General features: G+C 35.2%; 1 non-coding gene across 1 annotated transcript; it reads right to left on the bottom strand.

The window, feature by feature from the left end:
* Positions 1-6,490: 6,490 nt before the first annotated feature.
* LOC141676379 (small nucleolar RNA R71) lies at positions 6,491-6,597 on the bottom strand. Its single transcript, XR_012556972.1, has one exon. It is a non-coding gene; the product is annotated as a small nucleolar RNA R71 (small nucleolar RNA).
* Positions 6,598-9,373: the final 2,776 nt, after the last annotated feature.

Below are 9,373 nucleotides of genomic sequence, written 5' to 3'. Positions count from 1 at the left end.
TTCTTAGGATTGGAACCTTCACCAATTAGAAGAACAGAACTCTTCTTAGGGGGGGAATTCGATTCCGCAGTCTTCAACATGTTGTGGAGTTCAGGCAGGCTGACATCCAACTTATTCATGTGAAAGTTCACAACAAACTGCGAGAACGAACTCGGAAGCGATTGCAAGACCAAGTCTTGGCTCAGCTCCCCATCTATGGCAAAACCAAGTTGTCCAAGACGTTCAATCAAATTGATCATCTTAAGTACATGGTCATTCACAGATGATCCCTCAGACATCCTACAACCGAACAGCTCCTTCGATATCTCATATCGAGCTGTCCTCCCTGCCACATCATACAACTCTTGTAGATGCATGAGGATAGTGTGAGCATCCATATGCTCATGTTGCTTATGTAGCTCAATGTTCATGGAAGCTAGCATGATGCATTGAGCAACATTTGCATCATCTAACCACTTAAGATACACAACATGTTCATCATTATGTGCATCACTAGCAGGTTCAGTAGGCTTAGGTGAGTCAATCACATTTTCCAGCTTCTCAATCCTGAGAACAATTCTCAAGTTTCGAAGCCAGTCAGCATAATTAGGACCAGTCAATTTGTGAGCATCTAGTATGCTCCTGAGTGATAGTGCAGAAGACATAATGTATATTGTAAATCTGTAAACGATAAACACATAACAACACTTAGCAAATATTCGATTTCATTTTAAAACACTATATGAATCGGGTCTTTATTCATAAGTGGCTCCCACTAGTTTTCCTAATTTATTCAACCCCCTACGTGAAAAACTAAGCATTCATAATGCTAGTGGGAATAGGGAACCTACATTCCATTACACGACCCCGGCTGTAGCATGAACCGCCATGTAATGTTCAATAGGCAGACAACTCTTGTCAGTTACATCTCATGTTATTCCCTAATCAAACTTTAGCCTCTTGAATAATTGAGTCACGGCTGTGGCACGACAAACTCAATATTCTAAGTCAAGTCTAACCCAACATTCCGTACAGTTGAATCAGTCCCCAAAGGCCCACGGCTGTAGCACGTACCGACCTTTAGATTCTTATTCAATGTACACATCTCTATGTAATAGACAAGTATTTCTTATTTCGAAATCAAAGCCCTCGGCTGTAGCACGAATCGACAATGATTCAAAAACAAGAACTATTTTTCTATCATGTTGGAAGGCTATGACCGACACAAGCCCGTTGTGTCATTGGCCAATTACTACTTGATATTATTTAATTTTAGAGGGATTATATTACGTTACAATCATAATCATATTATAAAGAAATTCTTCCTTTTAAATTAAATATTTCAAATCAATAATAAATAATCAAATGATTCCAAGATCGGGTGGAGCATTGTCAAGAGGCGTCACTTAATAACCCTTTCTTACAGATAGAATTCTGTTGTTGACAGAATCATCCTTTCTCTCATATCGAAAATTCATATTCAATTATGTGTTTCATAAACACAAGCATCTCATGATTGTATTCATAATATTATTATTAAGGTTATGAAACAATTTCACTATACTAGGTTGTCTAACAAACGCCTTATGTTTATTTAAGTTCACCTAAATCTATCATCGCATGATAAACTAAGCATATATCACATATATAAACATGAATAAACATCGAGGTAGGCATGTTATATCATCTAGCACATTAGTCTAAGCATTATACATCTCTATGTATCACATGAAGCATTTAAAAGCAATTAAAAATAGTCAAAAACAGCTTCAAAACACTTCATGGAAATATAAACAGTTAAAAACTTTTATATAAACTAAAATTGATCACTCCATTAGATCCGTCTCGGAAAAACGAATCCAACCGTATATTGCACGCCCAAAACGGAGTTACGAAACTCCCAGAAAAGTAATTTTAAAATCAACAGACGGGCTGTAACGCATTACAGGAACACGTTACAAGCCCTGTAACGCATTCCGGTGATGCGTTACAGCCCTTTTAAGCCATTAAAAGGTGTAACGCATTCCGCGAATGCGCCACAGAGATGTAACACATTCCCGTAATGCGCGACACCCATTTTTTTTTATTTTACAGCCGCCTGACAGATTCTTTTCTCGGTTGCCGTGCCTGACAACTGACCTGTACCTGTAGCTTTTCTATCCGTGCAGCAGAAGACAGAATACAACACAGACAGTACAAATATATATACATACATGCAATTTATATATATATGTGATTATTTAATTACGAATTTAATTGAAATAACTTCAAAAATTCATAATAAAAAATCTATACATCATAAAATTATGAAAAAAATACCCAGACGATCTACAACACTTGTAGAACCCAGATCAACAATCAAAATTATTCTGAGAAATGATTTCTCATTAGACAAAATTAATCCATAATATAACTTGTAAAAATCATAATTAATTCATACAAGCACATAAAATTCTGAAATTTTTACCACAGATCTATATGCATACAACCTATGCTCTGATACCATTGTTGGATTTTTAACGCAGCGGGGGCATGGCAAAACACTTTTACACACATAAAATCCAAATAAAAGCATACAGATCATGAATAAAAATTTGAGGGATCGAATCTAACCTTTAAAAATAATTCGGAGACAACGATCAGAGATCCTTAGCAGTTGCTCCTCAAGTGTGAAGCACTCCACCGGTATCCACCAAGAAAACGATGTTAAGGAGGAGGAAGGAGGTGGAGAGAATTGGGTTTTCCAAACTTTTTGGGTTTTCGGGTTTTTGATCAAATTTGGGTCTATAATAGTGTATTTATAGGCAAAATTTTCAGCTGAAATTTTCCCATAAATATTATTATTATCCCATTTATTATTCTTATTAATAATTAAAACACCTTTTAATTATTAATCCTTTTTCTAAACACTTTAGAAATAATTCTCTCTCTTGATTTAATTTCCAAAAATTAAATCCTTTAATTAATAATATTAAGAACTTTTCTTAATTAATTTATAATTAATTAAATCTCATTTAATCAATTATTAAATTTCCCAATTAATTATTTATTTCATAAATAAATAATTATAAGCCATTATTAATTAATTCCTCCACCATTAAATCATTCTCTTTTTATGGTGTGACCTTGTAGGTTCAATATTAAGCCGGTAGTAGAAATAAATAATAATAAAACTATTTTATCATTATTTATTAAATTCTCTAATTTATTAAATATGATTAATTAATTAATCACATTTATTCTACATCGTGAGGGATACTTCTCAGCATATCGTGACTATTCGGATAATATGAATTAACTGCTTAGAATACCAAGAACCTATTCAGTGAATAGTTACCGTACAATAAACTCCTTCTACCCTACAATGTCCTGATTAAATACAAAGCATGGATCTCGTGTCAAGCCTATCTAATTTAATCACTTGCTTTCCATTTACTATGCTTAGTTCTATACAAATTAGAAACTCCTTTCTAATTTCATTCACTCTGGCCAGAGATTTCTGAACTAGCATAAGTGGATCAGCCTTGAACATTCGCTTCCTTCACTGGAAGGGGTAGATCCTTTATTGATCATACACTATCTTCGTGTACAAATTCCTATACCCAGAAGAGCCCTAATAATTGTCCCTGGAGACTAAGAACTAAACCAAAGCATAGTTCAGTGTACACAAGATGACTATGATGACCTCAAGTCTAAGGATACTTGTACAACTATCACTATGTGAACAACTGCTGACACGTGAGTGAACTCCATCAGTTGTTCAGCTGTGCGAGTCATGTTCAGTGAATTTATTCCATAATAAGCACCTACATACTAGCTATAGTGTCACCACACAAATGTCTATGAGAACATACATCCTTCATAATGAAGCAAACATAGTATGTATCGATCTCTGCGGATTATTAATTACCAGTTAGTAATCCTACGACCAGGAACTATTTAAGTTTAGAGTTATCATCTTTTTAGGTCTCACTATTATGATCTCATCATAATCCATAAAAAGCTTTACTCTAAACTATGGTATATCTTATTTAAACACTTAAATAGATAGAGCCCGTAATAAAAACAAAACAAGTCTTTTATTAAAATTAATGAAATCAAAACAGATTATATAAAAAGTTATTCCTAAATCCTAATACATGATTGGACTTAGGACATATTCCTTTCAATCAGTAAGAGCTGCTAGGGTTACAATGAATAATATTCTCGTGAATGATAACTCATATAGTGTAAACCCTAATCTGTGTTTATATAATACACAGTTACAAGATATCTTCTAATTGATAAGAAATATATCTCTTCCTAAAATATATCAATCAAATATTATCTTTTTACAAGTCTTCTGGTCATCCAACTCCTAAAGCATATCTTCCTTTGTTTAGTCCAGATCCTCTCCTAGAAATCAGCCGCACTTTACTTCTGAAGCATATCCTTCCTTAAGTTCTGATACCTTAAGTTTTGATATCTTCCTGTCCTGATTCCCAGCTAAGTCCTGATAAGTCCTGATATTATGTTCTAAAACTAAACACATCAAATTATTCATGACATCATCAAATATATCTAACAAAATAAGATATTATCTAGAGCATGCAAGTTAAATTTGAAGCCAACAATAGCACTTAACCATAGGATAACTAGTCTCAAATGTACACTATTAGCACTTAGCAATTTTAGTACCAAAAACCAACATGCAAGTACTTATAATCAATATCTCAAGTAAAACATGACATGCAAAAATATTTAGCTAGGAAACTCATGATAACACCTAGTTTTAGTCAACATGCAAAAGGTTAAATCAACATGCATGACTTAATAAAATAAGGATCATAGAAATTCATGACATGCAAAAGTTTTTAACAAAGAAAACATGATTTTGATCAACATGCAAGAGCCTATACTAACATGAATGACTTGATATGACAAGGAGCATAAGAATCAATAAAATGCAAAGATTTTTAACTAGGAAAAAAATGATTTTTGTGCTTAAACTTAAATGTAACAAAACAACCAAAAATTTGGTTTCATTCGGCTCCTAAAAAGCCATTGCCGAATGGTGTTGATGGAAACTAGTGGGAGTATAACACTTTACCAACCATGACCATCTCGAAAAATAATGTGTCTCATGATTTGGACCTTAAACTCATAAGAATCAAGGCCTTCCTCTTGAGTTGCTAAGTATACTAGGCATGCAATACTTGATCATTCTAATCTCAACACAAAATATATAGAAATTAATTGAACATGAGTTGGAGGATGGAATTACACTAGGACCTTGAGAAATTGGATGAAAAATGAGTGTGTGTGTGTGTGTGTGTGTGTGTGTCTGTGTATGTGTTGGTTTCGGCTGAGAGGAAGAAAAAGAGAGAGGAGTGAGAGAAAAGAAAGTAAGTTGGTTGAGTGGAGTTATCACAAATGATGACCTTGATCATTTGGTGGGTTTACATGTGTTATTCTAGGTAGAGGGGTTGAGAATTTACTTGATTATCCTTCCACTACACATTAACCAAAATATGAATGCAAGGCTATGCTAGTAATTTGGCTAGTAGAAAAGATGTTAGGTTGGAAATGACATTAGTGTCCCTCTCTCCTTTTGGATGATCAAATGCATGCATGGACAATTTAGTAATCAAAATTTTTTTATTCACATTTCCAAATATCATTTAAAAGAATGATTTTTATAAATAAAAATATAATTTCATCACAAAGATTATACCATAATATATAATTTGAAATTTTAGAGATTTAATGAGATTACTTTTATAAATTTAAAATAAAAATATTTTGAAAACTAATTTTCATCATAAAACATTATCTTTAAAAACAATCACACACAAATTTCCAAATAAAACACCTTATATATCAATTTATACTATTCTGCTATAATAGCCATATAAACACATAATCGACACATATTTACACACTCGGTGTTAAATTTAGTTTATGTGCTTGACATCAGTGGTTGTTAAAGTTCACTAACTCGAATTCTTTTACTTTCACGGTTTACTTTATTTATGTTCCAGGTACTCTAGAGAGCGTGTATGCGAACGCGTTCTCAATCTCGTAAGGAAACACTAGGTGAAGTTGATGAAGAGGAAAAAGTTGAAGAAAAAGTTTTCGTTGCAATGGGGGAACTAGCAGCGAATCTGAAAGCTTTGATGGATTATTCTCAACGAAAGATCATGGACATTCAATCAAGCATTGTCAGGCCAGCCATTGCGGCTAATACCTTCGAGATCAAGCCTGGCATGATCCAGATGGTCCAGAACTCAGTTCAGTTTGGGGGTGCTCAACAGAAGATCCTAACATGCATATTAGGGACTTCATTGAGATCTGTGACACTTTCAAGTTCAACAATGTCTCTGATGATGCTGTGAAATTGAGGCTTTTCCTATTCTCTCTAAGGGATAAGGCTAAGGGATAGTTACACTCTCTACCAGCTGGTTCGATTCCTACTTGGGAAGATCTTGCTCAAAAGTTTCTCACTAAATTCTTCCCTATGGCGAAGGCAGCGGCGATCAGAAATGCTATTTCTCAATTTGTACAACAATTAGGTGAATCTCTATGTGAAGCTTGAGAGCGCTATAAGGAGATGCTTAGGAAGTGTCCTCATCATGGAATGCCTGACTGGATGGTGATAAATTACTTCTATAACAGTTCAGGAGCACGGTCAAGACCCATTCTGATGCAACATCAGGTGGAGCATTATGGGCAAAGAGCTATGAGGAAGTTTATGATCTAATTGAACTGATGGCTGCTAATGAATATCAGTACCAAACCTAGAGAATGCCACAAGGAAAGGTAGCAGGAGTTCTTGAGGTGGATATAGCTACGACCATCACTGCTCAGTTAAGGCGATATCTATGAAAATCTATTCTCTAGCCAACTATGGAGTTAATCAGATAGCCAGTGTTTGTGAGCTGTATACAGGTGCGCATGCGATGGAGCATTGTGCTATATCTTATGAATCAGCTCGGTTTGCGAGCAAATTTCGGAGATCGCAGCAACCAGTTCCTGCCACTTATCATCCTGACAACTGGAATCCTCTGAACTTCAGCTAAAGCAACAATCAGAATGCAATGCAACAGCCGTACCGGCAGTTTGGAAACAAGCAATTCAATCCACATGGTTTCCAGCAATAGTTTGCACCAAGATATTCGTTTCAGCCACAAGGGATGCAACAACAATCTCATGGAGGTCCAGGCCCATCTGTTAATGAAAAATCTGAATTGGACGAGTTGAGGCTTATGTGCTAAAGCCAAGCGGTTTCAATCAAGACTCTGGAGAACCAAATAGGGCAAATTTCTAATGCCTTATTGAATCGACCACCAGGAACGCTTCCTAGTGATATAGAAGCCAACTCAGGCATGACGGAAGTTAAATAACAGGTGAACACCATCACTGTGAGGTCTGAAAAGGTCGCAAGCCCCCAAATTCAGGAAAATGAAGACTCTGAAAATTCTGTCCGGAATGTAGGTGCGTTTGCACCCTTGCCAATTCCCGAAAATGAGATTGTGGCTGAAGAAGAGGTGTGGCGCCCCAAAACCCGGGACCAAGAGTCTCGGAAGCCACCCGGGACCAGGAGTCTCGGAAGCCACGCCATCTAAACTCTTACAACCACACAACTCACACTATAATATATAAATACTCACGCTTCACGACACCACACTTATCACACACACACACTTACAGGTTATTGTCTTGGAAACGAGCCATCCTAACTAGAGTAATTGGCAACCATCAAGTGATATTTATTACAACCCAAAAGTAATTAATCTTACCGGGGAGTGACCTTTAGGTAAGGCTAGTCCGCCGGCCAAATATATGTTTCTTGTTTCTTACCTTACATAAGTCATACTTATAAATAAACTGAACTATAAACAACTGCAAACTAATCCAACTTATTCTGACTACCTGTGGTACAGCACCAAACAATCTATGGAATAGCTGGCCATTTCCTACCCATTTCCTGGCTGTGGTTCTCATGGCAGGCATCTTGATTCACTATTGTGTTGTTTTAATTTAAGAAAATAAGTGTGAGCTATAATGCCCAGCATAATAATGTACAGTATAACAATGACTGTATGATAATATCATATATGATAATTATGTTCTATTCGAAAATAGTTGTCCTTGGTGATACACACCTTCTTATGAAAACAATTCTTTAAGGGATTTTAATATCCTGTGAATACCTTAATAGTAATCCCAGCACCTAGGCTTGGGTTACGGTATTGCATCTCAATTCGAATTGGAAGAATTAGGACACTCGTTCGAGCCACCGTATACGATGATCAGTCGTAATACGATAATAGTAACATTTTCTACTAGTAGAAGGACGGCACCTTCATATCCCGGTTATCACCCTTGCCGCATTCGGGCTACGTGTCCTATTTTTGGGTATACACATACTTCACAAGTTCCTTAGTACACTGAGTACCTTCGCATGCGGTACCTTTGGTAGTCCATCTAGCACACATAGTACCAGAGTCTACTCCTCCCTTGTCCTTTAAAATAATTCTATCAATCTCGAGAACTCAAACCACATCGAAGTTCCCCAAGCATTTTGCTTGTTGATAGAAACAACTTGTCTCTCTAAGATATAAGTGTATATATATGTATATACGTACTTCCGAGAATTTCGGAGGAAGTACTAAGGATGTGAGTTGACCGTTGTCAACAGATAATTAATAAGGCGTAAAAGTTTCTCTTTGAAACTATATTCAATATATTAAATAAGTCGGGATAATATTCACCGACGATCTGAAATTATTCGAATGATACTCTGAAATTAGAAAGTATATTTTAAATCAGGATCTATGATTTTTAAATCAATAATAAACCCTTTAATAAATATTTAGATGATAATCGATAAATAATGAAACCTCGAATGAGTTTACTCTTTAAAAGAATATTTAAAATATTATTCCTCAACTAGTTTGTGTCTTCATAATTAATAATCTATAGTGATTAATCGGGTTTGAAATAAATAAATGTTGGAGTATACTATTCTCATAATAAGGAATAAGTATATAGTATTTATTATTCGAACAATAAAATATAGTTGAGGGAATATAATCTTTGGGAAATCGTTTTAATAAAAGTCCGAGGTGTTTTAATGTTTCGTAAGTGGACGTTGAGTCCCTTTAAAACGTACTACTATGGACTTATAACCGTCCTATAATATCACCAGAAATGATTCCCGGGTTTTATCTTAAATCCCGACCGACTCTTGGTCTTATATAATACGTCACGCTTAAAGCGAAATAACATTTCACGAGATATACTTTATCGTACAACATCGCTACATTATGCGAAATTTCAATAACTACGTATCATGGAAAGCATGGTATTTATGCAATGATAGTAAAACCATCCTTTCACAACACAACAATAA

The sequence above is a fragment of the Apium graveolens genome, chromosome 7 (genome assembly GCF_009905375.1).
Source record: "Apium graveolens cultivar Ventura chromosome 7, ASM990537v1, whole genome shotgun sequence".
In the NCBI taxonomy this organism is placed as follows: Eukaryota; Viridiplantae; Streptophyta; class Magnoliopsida; order Apiales; family Apiaceae; genus Apium; species Apium graveolens.
This window is presented reverse-complemented; position numbering and strand designations above follow the sequence as displayed.